Source organism: Chelonoidis abingdonii, chromosome 4, assembly GCF_003597395.2.
Source record: "Chelonoidis abingdonii isolate Lonesome George chromosome 4, CheloAbing_2.0, whole genome shotgun sequence".
In the NCBI taxonomy this organism is placed as follows: Eukaryota; Metazoa; Chordata; order Testudines; family Testudinidae; genus Chelonoidis; species Chelonoidis abingdonii.
This window is the reverse complement of record NC_133772.1, coordinates 111,439,614-111,464,042: the sequence shown is the minus strand read 5'-3', so window position 1 is coordinate 111,464,042 and position 24,429 is coordinate 111,439,614. Positions and strand designations below refer to the sequence as shown.

Below are 24,429 nucleotides of genomic sequence, written 5' to 3'. Positions count from 1 at the left end.
AATTTTCAAAATAAATATTTACTTTTCTCTATCTTAGGTATCATTATATCACCCTATAGAATCTAACACTTAATTGCTTTCCTAACTTTTGTACACTTGCTTTATTTTTTTTAAATGAACTTTTTTTTCCCACGGGAAGGGGAATAATTAGGCTTACTTCCTGTTCCCTCCCTTTTTTATATCTATTTTTTAAAAGCTGAAATGTAGGTTTTGGGAGGTATGCAATGTTACACAATCTCTGGCATATACAATCAATGAATAATCAATTTAAAAGTGAAAGGAAGCAATAAAGCAGTTATTGTGTGCAACGACTTCCCCATACGACCAAGTCAGTTTCCCTCAAAGCTGATTATCCCATACTACCTGCTTACTTAACTGCATGAAATGGGTCTTGGCTACCTTATGGTTTTCATGGTCACTCCCAGCAATGACAGCATGGCTGTTTGTTGTTGGTTTTTTAAATCAGAACAGCCCCCAAAAGGTTTTGACGTTGTGGACTGTATGTCACTGCAGTAACGTAGCTTCAATTCTACACCATTGGCAACTATTTGGGGCACCTACACAGATAGAAGAGGAAAGAGCATGGAAAGAGGAAACAGTGCTGAATGAACAGCTCTTTCGGCCTTTGTTTGCCTGGAGTGGAAAGAGTTAAGCCTGCTTTGAGGTTCCTTTTGTTCTCCATGATTTGTGCAAGCCCAGCAATCAATCAATCTTGCTCTTTTTTTCCCCCCCTAGGAACCACTGCAGGAATATCATGCCCAGGATCTTGGTTAAATCCACTACTTTTTTCCATCAAGTCACTCTACTCCCACCTCCCCACAGCATCCCCTCCCAAAAGGGGCCTTCTGAGCTCATTTTGTTAATGTATTCTCAAACCAAATTAAGGGCCCTGACTCTCAGTGAAGTTCGTGAGTTAGTTGCTGCGATGCACTGAATTAAAGATACCATCTCGGACTCAAATCAGATTAGAGCCCACACACACACATGCAAAAGCCCACTTTCTAATCAATTTTATAAAGGGCCTTCAGCAGAGATACACTAATGGTATTGAGCTGAGATCTTTAAACTAAGTCTGCAAGAAGTCTGTGGAGATAAAACACACACTATATTAAAGAGAGAGCTCTTTGCTCTCCCCTTCCCATTGACAGCCCAGCACACATGGGAACAGCAATTCAAACTACAAAAAACCAGCCCTCCTGACATGGACAAGACGTCCCCCCATCCTCCTCTCTCCTTTTCATCCTTCAGACCTCCACCTGGCTCTTTCCTTCCTTTCTTCCCTTTCAAGCTGCTGCAGCAAGTCCCTGCACACCATATTCTCCTCTTCATGGGAATTACTGAGCCTTAGTACCTGCAGGGAAGGGGGCTAAAACTAATGAAGTGGCGATCCTTCTAGTTCTGACAGCTGAATTCCAACACTGCTGAATCTCTAGCAGGCAGGGTCCCAGATAGCAAACCATCCTGCTTGTGGCTGAAGGGGAGTCTCAGTTTCAAAAGGGCTGTCCAGTGGCTGCTTACCAGACATTAAATCTGATGTGGTGCTGGCTGCATCCAGATATCATAACACCGTGTTGTGATGCCACAATACACACATCTTAGAAGCAGGATGTGACTGAGTCTACTACAGAGGACCATGTTTAGAAGGTGGCATCCCTTACACCTCATCTCCCCAGGCATCTTCAGCTCTCCCACAGCCCAGGAGTGGAAATCCTCATATTTTAAATAATATGTTTTTCTCTCTGAAGTCTGTGCTCTGCATTGTCACAAGGAGCACAGAAGAAATGCAAAGAGATGAGGGAAGTTTCTGTTAGGTGGGAAAGTCTGGGTGGATATAAACTAGGAGAGGGAGGCAAAGAAAAGGAAAAGAGGAGATTTTGTATAAGTAGCTAAAGCTAGAGATAAAATAGTCCAGGTATTGCCCAGGCACCTCTATCCATGACTGAGCTGAAGTTTCTGATGTGCCAAGCTCACTGTTCCAAACACATCAACAATCCTTTGCCCTTTTCTGACACTTTCCATTGGAGGATCTCAAAGCACTTTATAAACATTTATGAATCACAGCTCAAAACACAAGATCAGACAGTGTCACTATCCTCATTTTACAGGTTGGGAAACTGAAGCACAGAGTGGTGAAAGCACTTGCCCAAAGTCACACAGGAAATCTGTGACAGAGCCGGAAGTAGAACCCCAGTCTCAGTTCCAAGCCCTGTGTCTTAAGAACAAGACCATCTTCTCTCAAAAATAGCTCTCTCTTTGACTACTAGAAAACATACCAACTAGATCCTCAAAACCTTTAGGGATTCAGATGCTTGAAGAAGTTTTTTTGGTATGTAATGCCCTGGCTGGCTGATTTATTTGGGGTGTTCTTTTCACACAATCTTTTTATAGAAGAAAAGGCCCGTGTAATATCCTGATCACAAAATATGATCCTGTAACCAAGAGCTAACAGATATGTAAATAAATATACATGCTCCCTAGAGCAGATTCATTAACAATTCTCTCTGGGAACAATTTTCATCTTGCAAAATATATAATTTTTATTTTATATCATCAATAAACTGCGTGAGGTGAAGGGCAAATCTTTAGTAAAATCAGCTTGTCCGTACTACTCTTTTCTGCAGAGGTGGTGATTGTAATGTGAATTGGGAAGGATGCAAAATGTAAATATGGCATTTCACAGCAGGGGGAACCCAAACTACACCCAGCCACGAGCTGTAGCAACACTTTGCCAGAAGCCCGAGCTCTACATCTAACTGGCATAAAATAGAGAAGAATGCAATTGCCTTATCGTAAGCACAGAGTTGCAACTCACAGAGACTACAGATTCCAGCCTGCAATGCTCCTACTGGCTACACATCTGTATTAACCATTCAAGCAGCTGTGGGCTGCAGGACAGGATTCTGTGGGCTGCACGTGGACAACAATCTGCACTTTGGCTAACCCGCTCTACAGACTGATGCAAAACAAGGGAATAGCTTTCACCAGCTCAGAAGCCTCTCCTCCAGCCTCACACCTCCCCAAAACAGGATGTACCCTGGCAGAGAAGAGAGAGATGGGAGACATAGAGGGTAAGCAGAAGAGGGGGATGGACAGCAGCAGGCAGGAGGAATGGAATGGAGACAAGAGAGGAAAATTGGGGTCTGACTATTTCTGTTCAAAAGTGCAGTTGGGTGGAGCTGGTTCATGCTCAAAGCTCAGATGTGCTCCCCCTTCACTGGGAAGGTTCCAGGCCTTGCACTGCCGTGGAGTTTTATGATGGTCACGTGCTGAGGACGATGCCAGTTTTCAATGCAATTAACCTTTCCAGACTAATGAAATGGTTCTATTGGCTGTGATGGTGGTGAGAAGCCCCTTGGCTCCAGCAGGCTCCTGAGGAGGGGTTATCGAGGTCACACAGCATTACTGCTCTAGTTCTATTTACAGGCTGCAGCTAATCAATGCCAGACCTGAAAGGAGCAGGTGATGCCAGCCCCAGCATCACACGCCAACACTGTATTGATCCCAGGGCGGAGAGGCGACTTAAGCCTGAGCCTGTTGATCTGCTGTGTCACAGGCAAAGTTCTTCCAGGAATGTACCACACACAGGAAGAGAGCTCGGGAGGAAACAAGGTGTCAATTCCAGCGCTGAGAAAGAGAAAGGATTCGTCTGTGTGTGGCACAAAGGCTGAATGCTCGGAGCAATGCAGAGCCTAACGCTGGCAGAGTCACCTCCCGCTTTCTAGTTACGGAGCTGCATGGGTTAATGCAGCCAGTGGATTTGGGTCAGTGGGGTTCTGGATGAGCACAGATCCCTCCCACAGGGCTTCTCCCAAAGCTCAGGCCTGTCTTACAGTACTCACTCCCAGGGCCGGCTCCAGGCACCAGCTTAGCAAGCAAGTGCTTGGGCGGCCACTCCGGAGCAGGGCGGCACATTCAGGTATTCGGCGGCAATTCGGTGGAAGGTCCCTCACTCCCGCTTGGAGCAAAGGACCTCCCACTGAATTGCCGCAGATCGTGCCTTTTTTTTGTTGCTGCTTGGGGCAGCAAAACCCCTGGAGCCAGCCCTGCTCACTCCATACTCCACTCTGTTGCTTTAACCCATTACTCCCCAGCTCAGATCTGTCCTACACTGTTCAGCCTTACTACTGGCAACTCAAGCATGCAAAAATCATGAGTCAGAATCCCCAATATCATGAAATTTTAAATAATAATAAATAGTAGATCCTTTTTATTTGCCTCTATGTTTCTGAGCCTTTTGCGGTTTCTTGGGTCATGCTTTCAAACTTTTCTCTGCATTCCTGAGGGCTAGAGAGTTCCTTTTTAAAATGAAAGTAGAGATTCTCACCAAACTGAGTCCAGGAGCTGGTGCTATAAGAAAAAAGACCAAATGCTGCAAGACTTTCAATAAACTCAGAAGAGTTGGCAACACATCAGGCTCCACTGAGCTCTGTCACTTTACTTGTGCTATGAAACCCACCCACCTACACTTGTACTGTGTGTTCATACCATTCTTACTATCAACCTCCCTCTCCAATTCCCATCTTTTCTCCATTACATATTTTCTTGGATCTTTTATTATATTAGATTGTAGACTCCACATGTAAAGGCTAGAGTGCTGCAGCTGCACCAATGCAACTCCACCATTGTAGCACTTCAGTGAAGACACTATCTAGGCCAATGGGAGGGCGTCTCCCATCAGCGTAGGTAATCCAGCTCCCCGAGAGGTGGTAGCTGTATTGACAGGAGAAGCCCTTCCATTGACATAGTGCTGCCTACACCGGGAGTTAGGTCAGTATAAGAGCATAGCTCTACCAACAGAAGTTGCTAGTGTAGACCAACCATAAGGGGCAGGGACTGACTTTTATGTTTGTGCAGCATCCAGTATTTTAGGGCCTATATCCTGATTAGGACCAGTAGATTGTTACCAAAATACAAATTAATAATAATAGTCAACTGACCAGCAACTTCTTGACATTAAAAAAAAAAATGTGATTGCTCCTTTGATCTACAACTCCGTCCATAACTTTACGAAACACACAATCGCAAAAGGGTTCCAGTCCTAGTCATAGGTGCATACAGAGTTTAATCTAGGGACCTGGTTATTTTTAGTATAGCTACTAGCAGGAAGGGAAGAATAGGGAGGAGCTTATTTTTAAAAATTGCAAAATGCACGCACCTCATCACCTGATGTGCTAATCAGGTGCCTCCATATACAAATGACTCATTGTATGTTTGTGGGAGGGGAGTACACACACAAATACAGGCCTTACTTGCAAAGCCATTTTCAGAGGAGCAAGGTCAAAGCTCCTGCTTTTTTTGCCTAAAGTTTCTATGACAAGGCAGCGCATGCGCAGGTCTCCAGTGTGAAAGCTGTCCCCTTGAATTCAGAAATGCATCTTTGAGGGCACAGGGCATCCACCTCTGAGAACTCCAATCCTGACAAAACAGGAATGGAAAACAATCTGATTTATGGGATTATGGATGGAGCAGCAAGGTCTCTTATTACAAGCATCCTCATTATTACTAGTATTAATGTGCCTAGATGCCGCACTGTGCTAGGCACTGCACATACTTCTACTAATTGATTGTACTTATTAGGGCAGGGACAATCTAAGCAGGAAGACAAACAAATAGTAGGAAAAAGGAAATACTATGACCCTCATTTTACAGATGGAGAATAGAGGCACAGAGAGATTAAGGCCAGGTCTACACTGCGACTTTAAATCGGTTTAATGGCCGATATACCGATTTAACGCTGTACCCGTTCACACGACGTCGTCATTAATATCGAGTTAAACGGCTCCTTAAATCGATTTCGGAACTCCTCCCAGACGAGAGGAGTAGCGCTAAATTCGATAGTGATAACTCGGATTAGGGTTCATGTGGACGGAAATCGACGTTATTGGCCTCCGGGCGGCATCCCAGAGTGCAGCACTGACCGCTCTGGACAGCAATCTGAACTCGGATGCAGCGGGCAGGTAAACAGGAAAAGCCCCGCGAACTTTTGAATTACATTTCCTGCTTGCCCAGCGTGGAGCTCTGATCAGCACGGCTGGCGATGCAGTTTGAAATCGAAAAAGAGCTCCAGCATAGACCGTACGGGAGATACTAGGTCTGATCGCTGTATGGGGAGACAAATCTGTTGTATCCAGCTCCGTTACAGAACACGAAATGCCAAAGCGTTTGAATAAAAAACTCCAGGATACACAGCGCTGTGTGACAAGCGTAACGGGAAGCCAGAGACTCAAATGGACGCTCATGAAGGGAGGGAGGGGGTACTGAGGACTCCAGCTATCCCACAGTCCACAGCAGTCTCTGAAAATTATTTGCATTCTTGGCTGAGCTCCCAATGTCTGTAGGTTCAAACACAGTGTCTGGCGTGGTTCAGGGAACAGCTCCTCAGTTTATTTCCCCCCACCACCACGTGAAAAAAAAAAGGGAAAAATTGCTGTGCTATGGCGTTTGCTCAATGCACTCCGCGAAAAAGGCGCCAAAGGGTTGTCTGCTGCCTTCACAAAGGGAGGGGTGAGGCTGTACCCAGCACCACCCGGGGCAGTGTTTTCTGCCCCATCAGGCACTGTGCTCTCAACACGGAAGTGGGAACTATGGGATAGCTGAGGAACAGCTACCCACAGTGAACCGCTCCTGAAATCGATGGTAGCTTTGGACCATGGACGCAAACAATCGATTTCGTGATCCCACTGTGGACGCGCTAAACCGATTTTATTAGATCTGTTTTGTAATATCGGTTTAAGCTAATTCGAAATAATCGTGCAGTGTAGACTTACCCTAAGTCACTTGTCCAACATCACACAGGAAACCTTCAATTTTTTTGAAGGTCAAATTTTTTTAAGCAATGAAGGGAAAAGAATCCTTCCATTAGGCCAATAAGTGTGAACTAAGTTTAATGAATAATGACTTTATGAATGAGTGTTGTGGCGGTTGGGCTGTTACCTGCTGCGATGCTCTTACCTCTTAATCAGCGACCCTTGATGGAGAAAACAGAAGAGAACACTGGTTGGAGGTCCTTGAATTTCTTTCATTCCAGGACTGCTGACTGCCTTGTCTCACTAATTTTCATAGAATCATGGAAGTTAGAGCTGGAAAAGCCATATAAGTTCCATCTAGTCCACTGGCAACCCAAGAGGTCAGTGTAGGACTATTTCGTAAGTCAGTTCACTGGTACTTAACCCAGTCTTGTTTTTCTCTCCTCCTCTAATCTGGACAACGTTTGAATGACAGTTCACTGAGCTAAAAGATCAAATGTTCAAGATAAATGCTAACTAGCCATCACCTTTACAAAGCAATTCCAGAGACAGAAACCCAGACTCTTCCCCATGGGGCTACATTAAAATGAAAACGTTTACTGTATGCCCCCAGGGTTCCTGGCAGCCCTGTTTTGTAAGAATTAATAATGTGTGAAACAAAAAACCATATAATATTACTATTCTTCCTCCTACTAAACACCCACCAGACTTGAGATACTATGGCGGTAGAGGCTGTGCAGTAGTGCAAGTAGTTTGTAGAGAGATGGAATTAGGTCTGAAGATGGAAAAGAGAGAGAGAATGACTAAGGCTAAGAATTTCATGGAGGTCACGGAATCTGTGACTTCCAGAGACTTCCGTGACATTTTCCGCATCAGCCCCAGGCTTTAAGCCATAGCTCCCAGCTGCCACAGACAGTGGGGGAGACCCTGGCCCTCTCAGGCACCGTGGGGATCCCAGAGCCCCAGCAACAGTGGGTGCTGGATCCTCCTCCATCCCCATTTTGTCACAGTTATTTTTAGTAAAAGTCAGGGACAGGTCACAGGCTTCCATTAATTTTTGTTTATTGCCCATGTCCTGGCTGTGACTTTTACTAAAAATAACCGTGACAAAATCTTAGTCTAAATTGTGATTAACAGTCACGTCCTTACCTGGAGCCATCACAAATGACTTTTAGTGCCCTCAGTCCGGGCTAAGGGTGTTTGCAGCTCTACTTGGTACAAAGTTAGACTACAGTGAAACTGCTCTGTTCTACATAACTGTGAAATCTGAATTCTTGCCCTTTCTCTGGCGCATACCCATTTCACGAGATAGCCACACGACCATCACTTGAAGCCAATGGGAGAGTCACGTCTCAAATGCTGCCTAGCAAAATTTACCCCATTAGTGTTGTGCTTTCAGAGTTATGGTAGTTTGTCTGGATCCCAGTTACTATATTAAGATGCATCTCTCTCCACAAATGAGAGCTCTAGTTGAATGGTAACCATCCATTCTTCAAATCCATGCACTCTGATTTGCTGCAGTCCTCGGGGCTCACCTTCCATGTGCTCTCAACAAACAGCCACCTCATCATCCTGTTTCATCCAGATGACAGAATAAGAGACAATATTTTTACCCCATTATGTCTCAAAACATTTCACTCCTCAGACAGATATGTATAATCAGTTAATATAAAGGATATCAAGCAATATTGCTAAGTTTTATTAGTATATTAACAACTTCTTGTTAACACAAAGTTATTGGCCTTGGATTTTATTTAGCCTTATGATACAGTTATTACCTCACAAAATGGAAGTACTCATGTTATCCATTCAGTAAGAAGGACATTTTAAAGAAAAAAATTGGCAGAATATGGTGTTCATATTATTGCAATAACTTTATACGTACTACACAGTGCCATTCAGCCAAAAGGTTTTCAAATCAATCTGCAAATTGATCACACATTAAGGGATCAATTCATCTCTCCAGAAATGTAGAAACTTCTGAGGCAGAACACAGCAGCTATTTTATAGTACACATCAGTGCTGCACAACAGTTTAAGATAGGAAGTGAAAAAGAATCTTGTGCCCTGTTGAAACTCCAGTGAAACACAAGGAGTGAGAATGTAATTACCTCAGTTGGAGTTTGGTCAGGACACTGGAATTAATGCCCCAGCTGATCAATACCCCAACAAGATGGGATTGTTAAGGACACAGTAGTCAGAACCCTAGCTTCATATCTCATCTGAAAGACGATGGCCTCTTGCACAGCTCCCCAACACCAGCACTCTGCTGTGGTTCAACTCTTTGAGAGTGAAGATCTTCTGATTCACAAGCATCACTTCTTGCACTGCCCTAAAGTTTTCCTTGCAGACAGGGCCAGTGCTTTCATTTAGGCGACTTAGGCAGTCGCCTAGGGCGCCAGCATTATGGGAGGGGGGCAGCATTTTGCCGGGGGGGCGGCAGGCAGCTCCGGTGGAGCTGCCGCAGTCGTACCTGCAGAGGGTCCGCTGGTCCCGCGACTCCGGTGGACCTGCCGCAGGCATTTCTGCGGACGGTTCGCTGGTCCCGCAGCTCCGGGGGACCTGCCGCAGGCATGCCTGCAGCAGCTCCACCGGAGCCACGAGACCCGTGCGCAGGGCGGCGAAATGGCCCGGTGCCTAGGGTGCCAGAAACCCTGGCGCCGGTTCTGCTTGCAGGCCTCCCACAGCAGACTAATTGGGTTTAACTCTGCCTAGCTTGTTAGATCAGACAAAACCATAACCCAGGCAAGGATGACCGCAAGCATGAGGATGGAGCAAATGAGTTGTTTTTAAATGATGTAACCATTAGTGAACAGTCGTACAGAATTTAATAGAAAATGATCACCTTTCTGTAGGATTTTTTTTAAACCACTATATAGAATTTAATACAGAACTTATCATGTTGCCCTGCCCACCTTTTCTAGTCCATCAGCTATGCCAATGCTCTCCACCAATTTGTCAGCCCCTCACATAAATGTCTATGAGCCTTTCTCCATGCTGTTGCTTACACTTGGGATGCCCTCCCAGGGAAGAATGGAACTGGCATGATGTGCACCTATCAGGGCCTTCATTACTTTATCCGTGTTCTAACCTGCTCCCCTTTCCTTTGTCAATTACTTGTCCTTTCAGACTGGAAGCACTGCAGGGCAGGTACTGTCTCTGACCATGTGTTTGAACGAAGCAGCATGCCACAAAATGGAGCCCCAATCCTGGTAGCAGCCCTCTGGGTGCTACTATAATGCACATACATAAGCAGATATTTGCCTATCAATATCATACTGTAAATCTGCACAAATGCAAGTCTGTGCTTTGGAATCTTCATGCCTGGATTAATGAAGTACCGGGGTGCTGCAGATCTGGATCAAGGTTCATTGGCAGAGCTGTGGAAATCTGCTGCATACTAGGTTTAAGGTACATCAGTAAAATAAGGGTAGGCTCAGAACTTGAACAGCAGGGGCTGCGGCAGGTCAAGAATGAGGTGCACTGGCAGAGAGGCAGGGGGAAGTAGCTTGCTCACACTGTGCCTTAGTCTGCTCAATGATACGTGTTCCTCACTTTCATGAGCACTATATTCATACAAAAATGTTTTTTTTTAAAACTCACCACAGGCGATTAAGCTGTGATCTAGATTAATTAGCTGCCATATTTCATTTTTAAAATCAGAACTGGCCTGCACTGACTCTGAGGAAATGTAGAATATTTTCACTCCTACCTAACAGCCTGATTTTTCACTATGTCTTGAACTAAACAATCACTCCTGGACCCGTGTGCCTGTGCCAAGCTTCCAGCTGCACCCACTTCTATGGGCAAGTTCTACAGCAACTCTGGGAAAGGCTGTATGTCTTGGGGTGGGGAGGGGAGGGATTTCTAATGAAAGTGTTGACCTCTGTGTAACCAGAGTGCTCTGAGCATCATCGCTTCAATGCAGGAAACAAAAAGATTGATGAATTGTATAATGTACTGTTATTGCTAATTTTTCTGAGTGCTGCTGGTTGGTGTCTCTTGGAGACTAACTAGCCCTTTTGGTCACAGAACGATATTAACTCTGTTCTAGAGACTTGCTGTTGGAGACAAAGGCTGTGTCCTCACTTTTGGAGTGATGAGTAAATGTCAAAATACACACCCGAGTGACAATACCTCATTTAAAAGGGACTTAGAATCACTTGTGTGTGCATGTTGCCACCTCACCCCCTCTGTCATGAACAGATAGCTAAGGGTTAATGTCTCTTTCACCTGTAAAGGGTTAACAGGGAACTAAACACCTGACCAGAGGACCAATCAGGAGACAAGATACTTTCAACCCTGTGTGGAGGGAAGTTTTGGGTGTGGGTCCTTTGTTCTGTGTGTGTGTCTTTTCTCGGGGGTATGAGACGGACCAGACAGTACTACAGGCTCTCTAAAGTTCTGTTCAAATAGTAAGTAGAACAGGAGATTTAGGCTTTTTAATTGTTTGTTTTACTCTATTTGCACATGTGGATCTGGCTGGTTAACTTTTATATGTGTAGTTGCTGGGAATATTTTGATTTGTATTGGTACTGGAGGAAGGGTTTCTTCCTTTGTCTGTAAACTATAGGACCCTGTAATATTTACATCTTGAAGTTACAGAGATAATTCTTTACTTTTTCCTTTCTTTTATTAAAAGATTTCTTTTAGAGAACCTGATTGATCTTTCCTTGTTTCCCTTGTTTTATCCCAGGAGAGTGGGTGTAAACACCAGGACTGGTGGGGGAGGAGGGAAGGGGGAGAGAGAGGCTAATTTCTCTCTGTGCCAGGATTACTGTCTCTCTCAGGGAAAGTCTGGGGGGGGGGGGAAGGGGGAATGGTTTATTTCTCCTTGTTTTAAGAATCCAAGGGATTTGGGTTCTTGGGGTCCCCAGGGAAGGTTGGGGAGGTCAGAGTGCCCCAAAACACTATATTTTTGGGTGGTGGCAGGCTATCAGATCTAAGCTGGTAATTAAGCTTAGAGGTTTCATGCAGGTACCCAAATTTTGGACGCTAAGGTTCAGATTTGGGAAATATACCTTATGACACCCTTACTCTCCACGGAGCAACAGTGCCTTGCTCTTTCAGTCACATGCACAGATATTTGTTGCTTACTCAGAACTCTGCACCTTTAATCCACGCACAACAAAACTCTAGAAAAGGTACTGTAGGGAACAATCCTGCTCTGGTAGCAAAATGGCCTGCATGGAACCCCAGTGGGCCTTTCCTTCACTAATTTCTAGGCTACTATTCCCCTTTCTCCCATCCCTCATTTGGTCTTTGTCCTTTAAGATTATAAGCTCTGAGGGGCAAACGCCTGTCTAATCCTATGTCTGTGAAGTACCCAGCTCATTGGTAGGCACTACAGAATAAATAATTCCATGATTCTATTATATCTCCCGCCTGGGGCCAGACACTGGACTAGAGGCCTCTGGTTTCTGGAGTTCCCCATTTCATGGCTGAGTCCCCAAGAAGAAGCAACTGCACATTATTGCAATTCACACTCCAGTTAGGTCTTCCAGTATCCTTAGGGGCTAGCTTTACCAGGTGAGCCCAAAGGGAGCCTTCCCTAAGATAACAGGAACTGCATGGAGCTGGGATGGCTGCGAGCACCTCGGCTGCCTGAAATAACTGGGCCACACTGAGTAGGCCTCATTTGTAACTTGCATTTTGCATGTCTTAAAAGAATTATATGTGCACAAGGATCAAGCACAGGTGTGCACAAGATGCATGCACAAGCATCAAACAATACACATACACATCGGCACACTCAAATCCATTAACGCTAACAAAGAGACACATACACCACTACCCACCATATGAACACAAGCATGCATACTCCTACATTCACATTAAATACCAAGACAAAGACATTAAACAAAGCATTCTTGAAACACACATGCAGATTAACACTTACCATAGAACTCCACCAGGCCCCACACCACCCAGACTGAAATGCTCTGTGACAAGCACCTTTGCAAATGTAAATGGCCAGAGCACACATCAGCCTTGCCCTTTAATGACCCTTTAAGCAGAGAGGGTCTTCGTCATGTTCTACTCTCACTTCACTCACTCTGTTTTCAGTATAAAATATTTCAAAACAGCAGAGGGGTCAAGTAAGAGCGAGGCTGCCTACCGCCATTCACTGCTGTTAAATTACAATGGAACAAATGGAGGGTTCAGTAATTCCACGGAGCAGGACTAAGCACTAGGTCAGAGCACAGAGAGTTAAAGACACTGCAAGAGTTGGCATGAGCCCACTGAGCAGATTAAAGAAAACCCTCAGATAAACTAATCACCGTTCTCTCTCTAGGATTGATTCACTGTAAGTTTTCCTCCCTGTCTGTTCTCTTATGGCTATTTTTATTTTATCCATCGCAGAGGCAAAAATGACAAAATAGGATGGTTCTGAGCTTCTGCTCCCTCCAAGTGCCAAGCCAGGACTCAGCAGACCATGTGCTCCATCTCACCCTGAACACCACCTTTGGATTCCATTCCCATCAGTTCCCATTAAGTCTCATACTGGGACATGGTTCCTGTCCCCTCCCACTCCTTTGGGGTATCCGTGCAAGATAGGGCTTCTATCAGCTTCCAATGAGTGTGTTTTCTCTGATTTCCAGGACACTAAACACACTGTAATAAACCATCTCCTGATTTGATGAGGGCAATCTCTATTCCTCAAATTCCATGAAGTCCAGCACTATAACTCTTTCCATTACCAATGGCTCCATTTCAAACTCTTCTTCTCTTTGGAATATCCTGGTTCCCAAGTCTCACCATCTCTCTCAAGTACAATTCACCTCTGGCTGCACATAGTTCCAGCTCTCAATGTCATTCATCAAGAAGGTTGCAGGTAGCAGATCGCTTTCACAAATGACCTGGCACTATCAGAGTCATCAAACACAAAGGGCATTGTATATTTGTATGAAAGCTTAATAGCTGTGGCGAAACGACTCTGCAGTGCTATGCCTTGTACCAATCTAGCTGCCACTTTCTCAATATGACATGTTCCTCAAACCTGCAGGAAAGCCCATTTCCAGCAGAGTGGCTCAGAGGTGTACTGATGTGTTGGACTGAAATTTATTGTGAGATAGCTAGGACGAAAGTTAGTGCTGTTATTATTGTTTGTTGGATTTAATGTTTATTTTTAGGGAAATCCTGACTCAGTTTTTGTGAAAGTAGGTTTTTCTAATATGCATTTTAAAAAATACTTTCCCCCCAACTCCTATATATAAAAACTCAAAACCCCACCTTTCCTTGGAACGAACTGCCCCTGGCCTGGGCATTTGCAGTGTATATTTTATAAAACCTTATCTTAAAAGTGGGGAGTCTGTCACTGTTTATCAGTTTCAGCCTAAAACCAGAAATCCTGCTTACTTGAATAAGACAGTCACAATGATTGGGTTCACTTTGTTTGGTTTTTTCCCAATCATTATGTCTAGGTCTGATCCCACACTCCCTGACCTCAGTTCTGCCCTTGCTGGTTCTGCCTCCAGTTTGCATTCCATATTCGAACACTGTTCCTAGAGTGACTGGCTGTAGGATGCTGCTCACATGAGAAATGTGTGATGCTAGCCTGTAACTCCAACTCTCCTTCAGACCACTTGTCTGGGGTGGAGGGTGGGGATATGATTACCACCCGGTATCAGTCATTCAGTCATTGCTGGCTTCCCTTCTGGCCTCAGAGATCTGGTGTAAAAAACTAGTCCCCTTTTCAGCAGCAGAGCTGTCATCTCTCCCAAGCTGTGTCTCTGTGGATTTTGTTCACACATTGCTCATTTCAGATTTCGAGGGGCCAGAGAGTTCTTTTGGAATTCCTTCCCAGTCGGGGCTATCAGGCAACCTGCCTTGCTTCAGAGCAGAGGTTATCATCCTGCTTTCACTTTTTCTTGATTTCATGTGCTGTTGTGAGGGCTTTACTGTTGCTCAGTTTGGTGGCACTATAGAGTTTCAACAGCATTTGCATGGGTCAACTCCCTCCACATGGATTTCTTCCTCATTCTCTCATCAGAGCACCTTCCTGCCCTGGGGCTCTCAGGGATTCTCCACATGATGTAATACTTCATCTGAGCCTTGTTTTATTCCTCTCTGCCATGTTTTTATCCCAATAATATTCTTTGCAACCTCAGTGAGTTCACACTTTGTCTCCTCTAACACTTCATTTGCCATTTTGTCCTCTGTGCATTTCAGCAATGCATCAAATTCATCCCCAATTACCACTCTGTAGCTTCCTCCAACATACTCCAAATTATTCCCAAAGGACTGAAGGAATTGTTTCATGCATTAGAAGCATGAAACCTGAACTCTGAAAGAAGCAGCTGGTGATCTGACTCAATAAGAGCACCTGGCAGAGTTTTGCAGAGTGTAAAATGCTAGTTTCTGTCTTCCCCATAAAGTAAGAGCATTAGTCTGCTTCTCACAGAAATCTCTCTAAACAATTCCAGGTGCATCTTCCCCTACTGTGGTGTGAAGCTAAAATCGCCTAATATTGATCTCACATCAGTTTTACACTGGAGTAACTACTGATTTCAACTGAGTTATTCCTCATTTACCCCAGTGAAAATGAGAATCAGCCCAAAGCATCTTCAGATATAAGTTGATCCTTAGAGCAGAACTCAAAAGACTTGATGATAGTGTCTTCATTTGCTGACCTCTCCTATCTTAGTCTCCCATTTACATTCTTGTCAACAATATCCTTCTATACATGCACTGACAGCATCTCATGGTTGTTAGTTACTTTGAGAATGTGCAATAATCTATTACAAATTACTCATTGCTGGATGTAAAACGGAATCAGTTACACATTAATCTCTCCTAGAAGTTGTGAAGTACTGATTAGATTACTTCAGCGTGGGGAAAGTGAATCATTGTGAATCACTGCCATTTAGTATGCCCTTCCATATCAGAAGAGGAGGGATAGCTCAGTGGTTTGAGCGTTGGCCAACTAAACCCACGGTTGTGAGCTCAATCCTTGAGGGGACCATTTGGGGAACTAGGGTAAAAATCTAGGAATTGGGCCTGCTTTGAGTAGGGGGTTGGACTAGATGACCTCCCGAGGTCCCTTCCAACCCTAATATTTTATGATTGCTTCTTGAGCTTGTGAGGCTCTTTTGTCTAGTCTGATGGTCCACCATGAAAAGTACCAAAGCTCTAATGTAGCTGTAACACTGGTGTTGTATGAGCATTATACACTGAGACTGCTCATACTGGACACCATGATTTTCATGGCACTATTCCCCATGGTAGAAGTACTTAGGGGAAGTAGAACTATTAAAGATTGGATAGGGGGATTAGTTTAGTCACAAGCCAAAAATGATTGGGTTACTGCTTTTCAACATCTGCCTTTAACAAGAAAGAGAAATAAAAGAGGAACAAACATTTTGGAAGTAAGAAGCATCCTGCAAAGCCAGCTAAGAAGGTAAAAGAATACTTAAGAATATATATTCATCAATTGTGCTGGACAAAATGTATACTATGATAGACAGGGGATTAGCTAATAAACTTCCAGCTCCACAGACTGTTATTTTAGAAAAGTCATGGGGAATGTGTGAATCTCTCTTTCTCCCTCTAGTGTCTGGACCACAAAGAGCCTGTTACAGACTTTGAGCAACAGACCTGCATCTTGTAGCTCAGTCATTCAGATCCAGAAGTCTTGTGTTTTATCTCCACTGCCAACCATGCACCCCAGGGACATTGCCTTACAATATCATGAAGCATGGAGGTGACAATTCTCTACACAGTTCTGCCGTAATTGTACCTGGAATACTGTATTAATTTGTGGGCATCATTTTATCAGAATGATGCTGACAAACTGGATGCAGCTTTGAGCACCCAAATGTGATCAGGTGGTTGTCTGCACTCATTAGGAAGAGAGATCAACAGATAACTAAGGGGATAACAATATATTCTCTCTTCAAATATTTGTAAACAGCAAGGATGGACAGAAATTGTTTAGCATGATAGTAGAGGACATAATCAGGAGGAATGGGATGAAATTAAGGAGGAAATCTTTTGTGCTGAATATTAGGAAAAAATATTTTCTATTATGAGAACTCCTTAGACTGTGGAATCATCCCTGGAGGGAAGAGATGGAAGCCTCCTCACTTGTGACACTTACAAGTAGACTAGACAGAATACTGGAAAATGTACCATAGAGCAGAATCCTGCATTGGCATGGGAGGATGAGCTGGATGACTCAATAGTTACATGTCTAATATCAGATTCTGCGTTTGAGACAGGAATCAAAGAACTGCCAAGACAAGTGGCTGAAAGGAATCCACATTTACTTTTCAGACCACAAATTAATTTGATTATTTCCCAGGATTACATTTGTAAAAAGTAAACTATGATTGTAACCCTTCTCAGTACTTCATCAACCCTGAACCCACACTCATCAGTTATATGTCAATGCAGCATCAACCAAGTCCTGCAGGGGGCTGTAGAGTTCTTCTGATTTTTCTCATCTGGTGCATGGATTGGAGTACTGTAATGGTCGGAGCTATTTTAAGGCCGGTTGAGGCAAAGATGATGGGCACTGACTGACTGGTCTCTCAGTAATGGATGCAGATCCATTCTTGTTTCAGAAAAATGACACTACTTTCTCATGTCTCTCTTCTATTCCCCATATTTAACATCAAGTCTCCTTCAGGTTTAAACTAGTGACTGACAGATCCTGTGACCTCAAACGTTCTGCAATGACAATTTTTCCATACTGACCTGCCAAAGCAGAAGGTGCTGTGGCTATGTGAAGCTGTAGCTGGGGTCAATTTCAAACTCTTGTTAACTGCACAGTTGTTTTTAGCTCAAAATGCTATATAATCTTGACCAGCTCTTACAGAAACAGATGTTTTGGAGCTTAAACTGGCTTTGTCCCTTTCCTCTGCCTGACCCAAGGTCACTGTCATTTCTTCCTTCCTCACCCACATAACCACATCTCAACTGATTGTGGCGAATTGCTTTGTGGTGTGGAAAGACAACGTAGTGTTTCTGTCCTTGGCCTGCCTTATTTACCCTTGCATTGAGCTCCAGCAGTATCTCACGAGACGTGCAATTACCCCACTCCCTATCCCACACCACTGCACAGCAAGACTGCTCTGGGAGAATAACCGTGCATACATTGCTCTTTATCAGTTATTTTCAACAGCAAAGAAACTCCGTAAAACTGGAGCCCAACCTTTGAAAACTAAAACAACCGAGACATTTTCTTTCTAGTCCTCCTGAAGCAAATAAATTAACTGGATCCAAATCTCCAGCCTGCTACCCACCCACCTGCATGCTACAGGAAACTGCCAGCTGGGGAGGGTCCACTTTTCAAGAACAAAGTTTTGAAGGTGATTGACTATGGAAAGTACCTTATATACTCGTTCATAAGCCGAATATTTTTGGTAAAAAAAATGACGCATCAAAGAGCGGGGGTCAGCTTATAAACAGGTCTACACTAAAATTTGATGATTTTAAAAACTCTATGGAATCATTGAATTGAATATCTAATACAGGGATCGGCGATCTTTGGCATGCAGCTCCCTGGCAGGCCGGGCTGGTTTGTTTACCTGCCGCATCCGCAGATTCAGCTGATCGCGGCTCCCACTGGGCCACGATTTGACGCTCCAGGCCAATGGGGGTGGCAGGAAGCAGCACCCAGCACATCCCTCGGCCCACGCCGCTTCCCACCACTTCCTGGCGGGCCGCGGGCCAAAGGTCACCGATCCCTAATCTAATGCATTGTAGTTTTGTTTACCCAAAGTATCTGCAGGCATGGAGCCCCTCAGCTCCCTGTGGCTGTGGTTCACTGTTCCCCTTGGCTGGGAATGGCAAACCACAGCCACAGGGAGCTGAGGGGCTCCATGCCTGCAGATGCTCGAAGTAAACAAAACGTCCTGACCTGGCACGGGCTTACTCTGACGGCCTAGGAGCCAAAGTTTTCCAACCCCTGAAATATAGGGTCGGCTTATGAAAAGGTCATACAGTTTTTGCCATTTTTACCTATCCATTTTGGGGAGTCGGCTTATAAATGAACAGACTAATGAACGAGTATATACGGTAACTCCTTCCTCTGGCTCTGCCAGTTTGTCTGTTCTTTCTATGTCTGGTCGGGGCAGGGACTACCTTGCCGGCTCTGTATTGTACAGAACTTGCCACCGTCCCATTGAAGTTGAAGTGGATTTGGATCCCTAAACAGCCTTTACAAATAATAAGTTTAAATTATTTTAAAAATATTTTATTTTGTTACATTCCCTTTACCATCCATACATTTTTAATCAAATGAATTATCTGCTAAGAGGTGGATGAGAACTTGTAATAGACACCAACCACCTGACCTTTCTTAATTAATCCAATTCATACTTTCTCTAGTCCAGGACTTTCAAAACTTTGCTCTTGAAAGATGGACCCTTCCCAGCTGGTGATCTCTGTAGGATGCAGGAGAGTGTGCTGCAAGCTGCAGATTTGGATCCAGTTGGTCATCAGGATAACAACCCTATTTGCAAATCAAGTACCTTTATCAGATAACCAGTGGGGACCAGGACAAAATCTAATAGGTCAACATCTGCACCAAGATATATAACTGCTTTTGTACAAAAACCTTTCTTCTAATCCTTCTTAAACTCAACCAGACTGATTGGTTTTTATTATTCATGAATTAATTTTTAACTCTTGGTCCTACAGTGAAATTGAATCTATAACATTTTCCACAGATTGAGGCAAAGAAGCTCTATGTCGACAGCGCAGAACAGCCAAAAGCAGACTTTTTTCCCTTCAACCAACCATTAAAGAATGGTTGTGTATTTTTTTCCTAAACACCTTAGGTGAAAATTTAAAGGAAAAAATGAATACATTAAAATATACATAATACTGTAGTGCTGAGCTGGGAGAACTGATTTCCTTTTGCAAATATACACAGAGGGAAAAAGAAGGATGGTAGGGAAATAAACGGCAGTTTTAGGGCTTAAAAAGGCAAGTCCTTGTAGTGAGGGGACTTGAGAAATCTGAAGACCGGGTCTGTACTGGAATGGGAGAAATGGGCACGGGCACTGTTTAGGATATATGGTTCTTTCAGCCTCTTAGCTGTAATCACTGGAACCAAAGCAAATAGTTCTCATTTTAAATCGCAAGCGGCTTCTAACAGTTATAACAAGATGGTCAGAAATGTTGTTTGCTTTGATAGGGTGTGACTTGAATTATTCCTTACTCATATAATGCTTTCAAAAGTGATGGACTGTACAGTGGGAAGTATGTTACATTTTGTGCCATCCCATAAGCACCATGCTTAAAAACTCCCCAAAACAAAATAAAAATTCCTGAAGTATCCAAAGATTAAACCAAAGTGCTGATTTTTCCGGCTTCAACACAAGTCCCCAGCTTCATCCAAATAGTATTTTGTGGTTTGCTCCATATTTTGCACATTTGTCTTTTCATCCTTTCTCATATTTTAATAGAAAAAAAAATCACCCCATTTCTTTAAAATCAGAAACCCTGATGTGGGGGGAATCTATAAACAGAATATCTAATCACATTGAGCTATCCAATGATATCTAATCTTATTATCTACGATCTAATTATATTTGCTCTAATTCAGACTACAAAAATCTATAAATACAGATGTTATGTACACTGTATCTAGATATCGTTAAAATTATTTTTTAGTTCTAGAATGCATTTTATCCAATGATCTCAAAAGCTTTAGAAATATTAATTAATTAAGCCATAGAACACTCCTGCGAGAATGGAAGTATTGTTATATATACTTTAAGTACACACACACACTGTATAGGTATACACATATATAGACAGTATTCACACACACTACGTTTAGGTTATACTTATTCACATATACAGTATATGTACCTGTTTTATATAGAAATACACACACACGGTATGTGTGCTTGTTTATTTACAATATATTATATGCAATGATGTTGTAGCCATATTGGTCCTAAAGTATTAGAGAGTGAAGTGGGTGAGGTATTATCCTTTAACAGACCAGCCTCTGCTGGTGAGAGAGACAAGGTTTCAAGCTTACACAGAGCTCTTCTTCAGGTCACACACACACACACACATATAAAAACACATTCACACACGTGTGAGAATAAAACTATTTCTTTCTCATCTTTACTCATGTTAAGTCTGTGTAGTGTATAAGGTGCAACAGCACAATTTTCATCAATTATTCTAAGGGAGACTTGTCTGGTATCATTTGTATAAGGTAGAATGTGTGGACACATCAACACATCTCACCACCATTTTCAAAAGGTCACACTTGCTGCAATCTGTTAAGGCAGAAAAAGCCCACAAGGAGTGAAAGTAAAATATTTTCTAAAGCTGAAGTGCCACTGTTACAGGCCCCCGTACAGGGATTCATTTGGCTTTGAAAGTGAGTTTTGACTGTATCAGACAGTTGTGCTTCCTCTCCCTGCCCCTGGTCCCAGGTTAGACTGCAATTGCAGGCTACGCTCAATTGCCTGGAAGTCACTGCTTAATAATCCAATTAGGTGTACAGAGTGCCTTGCTCCCTTCTGATACCTTTGCACTACAGATGAATCCAGTAAGCAAACTGACTACTAAAAGAGTGTCATGCAACGGGTATTAAGGTTTTTGGTTTCACAGGAGTAGCTGCCCAGCATCTCACTACAGCACAGGGCCTCTCCCTCCGCCCCCTCCGACACACACACACACTCCCTCACAATGACCAAAAATGCAAACGGCAGAAAAATAGAAACATTTGAGAGGCTGAATGAAGTAGCAAGTCAGACGGATGGGGAGAGGAAGGCAATGCCCAGAGAGGATGAAAAGGGGCTAGAGAGGGACTGCGATCGGAGTGTTGCAAGATATTCATCTGACCTTCCCCCCACCTTTTAGACAGTTTAAAAAAAAAAAAATTAGACAGTGTTTGCCTATCATATTCAATTCTGAAACAAGGAACAAATGAAAGACAAAAAGTAATTCTCAGAAACAGTCTTTCAATCAAGGATCATTTTTAAAAATGAAAGGCAGACAAAGTGTGAATACACATACACACAAACATTTAAAAAAAATAGGATTAACCCTAGCTACCAGTACTGTGGTAATGGTTATAAAATGAGCCCCAGAACTCAATGTCACAAGCCTATATTCTTAACTGTTGTATTTCTAGGTCTGTGAAAATCCCATAAAGAATTTTTTTAAAAATAAGCAAATAAAACAACACTGTTGATGTTTCAAAACATGTCAGATTGAATGAACAAAAAATACAAGGAAAACTTTTTAAAAATAAAATCAGGCAAAGCTAAATTATTTTGTCCTTATTTTTGTGTGTTTAATTTTTTTAATTCTACAAACTAGTATAAAGCGCAATGGAAGCATGTTTTGTAATTGTTTTTGCTATTGTTTATTTCTTGGCGGCAACTGACAGAAAATTTTATTTCTGTCCTTTACTTTTCCCCACATCTTTGTGGAGGACGAAAAACTAGAAGCTCTTAAAATGAACATCTCCACATGCAAAATCATAAGAACAGAATTAAACATTTTTAAAGCTGTTCTTTTGACCTCTCTCTTGAGTCGAAGGACAGTGAGACAATACGCTCACCGGTATCGTTCACGGTGACGGCTCCATCACCAGCGACTGAGGCTCATTATTACTGAAGGGAACTTCAAAGTGCCAGGAGAAAAAACAGAAGGAATTCAAAAATAATGTTTTGTGAAACTATACGCGTGGGAAAGACTGGGAGAATAGGAGAAAAATAGCAACAAGAAATCTCCTAATAAAAAAACAGCTGTATTAAAAATGCACAATCAGTTCAGAATGAACTGCACTTTGAAAAGAGACTCTTTCACAAGCTCCCCAACTGAAAGTAACTGGCTCTCTCTAACCCATTCGATGGCCTAGTTTTCTTATGTTAAAAAAAAAGTGTTTGAGACTTAAAATGCATGGTGAATTGGACATGATTTCCTGGGACAGAAAAGGAAAGTCGAGACTGTAAGAGAAGAGTTCTTACCAAATGCTCTTAGCCTCCTAAAGAACAAACCTAGAACAGGTTTCCTTTTTCTCCCACCCCTCTCAAATGGAATGTAAAATCAGGGAGATGCCCAAAGAATGAACACCTCACCGGCAGTGCAGCATCGGACAAGACAGGCCACCTCTCTCTATGCTCAATCCATTCCCTTTCACACTAAAAAACAAAACAAAAACAGTTCTGTCATGGAATGTTACTGCAACTTAAATCCCAAGCACAGAAGGGGGCAGAAAAGAAACTAATGAAGGAATTAGCATAAGAAAGCAAAGGACACTCTTCCCCTCACACACAAGTTAGTGACTTTCTTCCGAATGGGTTCTGGTTCTATTGTTCATAACATCCTCATGGGCTAAGAATATTCTTTGCAAACTGACAGCCAGAATAAGGATGACCAGAGTGGGATTTTCTGGGATCCCAAAAAATGGAATTGGATTTCTTGTACTCCCTTCAGCCCGTCCCAATAGAAAGAAACAGAGCTGAGTAGGCTCCCCCATTTAGAAGAGGGGAGCAAGAAAAATTCAGCTAAGCCAGGACACAAACCCAACACAGGTTGTGTGATAACAGCTTGCCACCTGCTTTTCACAAGTTGCCTTTCCGAAGTGTAAGGGGGCACTGAATGGGAACATTGCCTGCGGTGATCAGAATGCACTGAACAGTGCAATGTGCTAGTACTTATTTGTACACAGTGCTCTTCATAAAGGACATCACAGAATGCCTTCCAGAGGGTATCAGAAGCAGTAGCGAATAGGAAATATTAGTGAAACGATCTTAATAATTTGCAATAAAATAAATTATAAACACACACACACATACAGTCAAAGCAAGGTCACACCTATGAAAAAGAAAATTTAGCATCAGTAAACCTAGGAAGACAGAGAGGAGGAGTGTGCAGGAATGGTGAGGGTTAACAATATACAAGCTCCTCTCCAGCCAGCACAGGGTCAAATGATGTGCAGTGAAAGTTTGAAGTCCTCTATCCTCCCGAGCTTGTTTGCTAATTACATTTGCAATTACAAACATGACAAATATATTCCTGTACAGCACGCTCCACCTCGAGCGGGCATGTTTCTCCACACGGACAGTCGCTTCCAGCAGCAGGGCTCTCAAAAGCTCTGCATGATCAACAAAGTAAACTGTGCTTCAGCCACAAGGATCACTTTGTGGGCATCTCAAGTGCTCTGAAGAGGCAGGGCAGAGTTTGAAAGAGAAGCAACGTGACAGATACAAAAATTGATATTGACAGAAGTTACTGAAATTTAGTTCAACAATAAATTCCCCAGAAGTTGGCTAAGATTTCTGCAGGTGATTAGTTATTATTATCAATAAATAATAATTTATCCAGCTCAATATTTATTATTAATAAATAATAAGCCTGTTACATTACATTTCCACTTGCAGATCCCAGAACACATGGCAATTCAAACTAACTCTCAAACTACATGCAACGATCACCTCGCCTACTGCTGAAATGCAGCCGATCCTGGAGGGCAGAAACAGTGCAAGATTTTTCCTGTTTTCAGCAAAATATACAAATCTGATTGCTGCTGCTGTTTTCATTGTCCACCAGCCTCTTCAGACAAAGAGCCAATAGATTCATGGCTACTTATGGAACTTCTGTTTATTACTTATTTGATGGTGGTGCTTACGAACCCCAATCAAGGTTCGTGGCCTCATTACGCTAGGCACTGTACAAATGCTAAACCTACCTACCTAGTC

General features: G+C 43.0%; 1 protein-coding gene across 2 annotated transcripts in view; it reads right to left on the bottom strand.

Annotated features, from left to right (window-relative positions):
* The window catches only part of ESRRB (estrogen related receptor beta), a 175,715-nt gene that overhangs the window by 95,341 nt on the left and 55,945 nt on the right, over window positions 1-24,429 (bottom strand). Inside the window, exon 1 of one of the 2 annotated variants that reach the window (XM_075065579.1) lies at window positions 6,952-6,971. The exons of the other annotated variant lie outside the window; for it this stretch is intronic. The gene's annotated coding sequence lies outside the window, so the exon portion shown is untranslated. Of the gene's footprint in view, window positions 1-6,951; window positions 6,972-24,429 lie in introns of those variants that run through there. 2 annotated transcript variants of the gene reach the window in all.